Below are 2,096 nucleotides of genomic sequence, written 5' to 3'. Positions count from 1 at the left end.
ACTGTGTGCTTCCTTTTTGTTTAAATGTGTTTTATTTTTCCGTCTAGAGCAGCCAAACATAAATACACTGGATAATAGCTGTAAAAAGTGCTCTAAGTAGCTGAAAAGATATTTGGGGGGATTCATTTGCCAAACTTATTTTTGTGTGATTTTTTTTAATTTAAAAAAATTTAAATTTGATTGATTTTACAGCAAGAAGAAGAGAGAAACATGGATTTGTTGCTCCACTTACTTATGCATTCACTGGTTGATTCTTGCATGTGCCCTGACTGGGTGTGAGGAAACACGGCGCTTGGTTGGAAAGCCTGTAGGGAGGATTCTCTGAAAGGTCAGAGGCCTCTAGGGGACCTTGCTGAAGGCGGCAGCCCTTCCTTAACTTTTCCAAAGAAGTCTGAGCCCCCAGGTGTTTTGCTAGACTCTTTATGTTTAGACTTTGAAAAGTCCTTGTTTAAAGGATGCATGTGTCTTCTCAAGGATGCTTACCCAGCTGATAGTATCTAATAGTTAATTTTAGTTCAAGCTGTTGTTACAATAAAAGCCTAAGGAGGCATGCAAATGGGCCTGTTTGGTTCCTATAGCCAAGCAGTCCCTTACCCCTCTCTTTCACAGAAACGTGTGTCAGAGTAGTCATGCATCCGTTGCTCAGGGTCTGCTGGTCAGTCCTGGCAACTGGGGATTGAACCTGTAACCTTGGCATATCATGATGATGCTCTAACCAACTGAGCTACCTGGCCAGGGCTGTATTATTTTGACTCAAGAAATGAACAGAGGAGAATAGAATACATTTTATATATTTCATTATTTTGTCATTTTTGTTAGCAAAAACTAACACTTTTTCAGAAGTTTAATGTACTCAAAGTGTGTGGGCTTTATAAGACTAGCATTGTTGCAGGGCAGGGTTTCTTTAGCCTAGGGAATCCTATATAATAAAAGAGAAACGTGTAAATTGACTGTTCCTCCACTGTGCTCACCAGCCAATCAGGGGTGAGTGTGCAAATTAACCTGACAATAATGGCGGGTTAATTTGCATATGCAGGTGTCAAACGCCCCCGGAGGCGACTGTGGCTGCGGGCTCCCGGGACCATTTCCGGCCACGGGAGGCGAGGCCGGCCAAGCCACGCCCGTGGGCTCCTGGGACCTTCGGTGGCAGAGAGCAGAGCAGGAGAGCAGGTGGAGAGCAGGAGGTTTGGAGGAATTGGCAGAGCAGGAGGCCGCTGGATATAGAATAGAGCGAGAGAGAAGGCAGCTTGGAGAGCATGGCTCCCTCTGTCATCCAGCTTCCTTATCACAGCTGTGGAAACTGACAGCAGGGAGGAGGAAGTACTCCCCCTCCCCCCCACCCCAGAATCAGCCAGAATCAGCCGTTGGTCAGACAGCTCTCAGTGGTCTGACAGCCAGGACTCTCATTCACCTGCATCTCAGATTGTGACAGTAGAGAGGTGGCACTATAAAGAACAACTGTTGATACAGTGTAGCTCTGCAGCCCAAAGATGCTGGTGTTATCCACAGAAAATGTCTGAAGAGCAACTTGCGTCTGATCTTGAAAGAAGGCAGCACCTACGACAGCATGTATCTAAAGACCAGCTACTGAAAAAATGTCACTCGATGCCAAAAAACACTGGTGTCATCAACAGAAAATGTCTAAAGACCAACGTGCCTTTGAAGTTGAAAGAAGGTGGTGGCAATGACAGAATATGTCTAGAGAACAGTCATCAGCAAGTACTACCAATACTGGTAGGAACTGCCTTCTCAGCGAAAATGGAGTACATGAGGATGCAATCCTCGAACATAGTTGTGGTGGAATGACTGTTCGATGTGAATTTTGCCTATCACTAAATTTCTTGGATGAAAAACCATCTGATGGGAAATTTACTCGATGTTGTAGCAAAGGGAATGTTTGTCCAAATGATACACATTTTCCAGATTACCCGGCATATTTAAAAAGATTAATGACAAACGAAGATTCTGACAGTAAAAATTTCATGGAAAATATTCGTTCCATAAATAGTTCTTTTGCTTTTGCTTCCATGGGTGCAAATATTGCATCGCCATCAGGATATGGGCCATGCTGTTTTAGAATCCATGGACAAGTTTAT

The sequence above is a fragment of the Myotis davidii genome, unplaced genomic scaffold (assembly GCF_000327345.1).
Source record: "Myotis davidii unplaced genomic scaffold, ASM32734v1 scaffold750, whole genome shotgun sequence".
Lineage (NCBI taxonomy): Eukaryota > Metazoa > Chordata > Mammalia > Chiroptera > Vespertilionidae > Myotis > Myotis davidii.
This window is presented reverse-complemented; position numbering follows the sequence as displayed.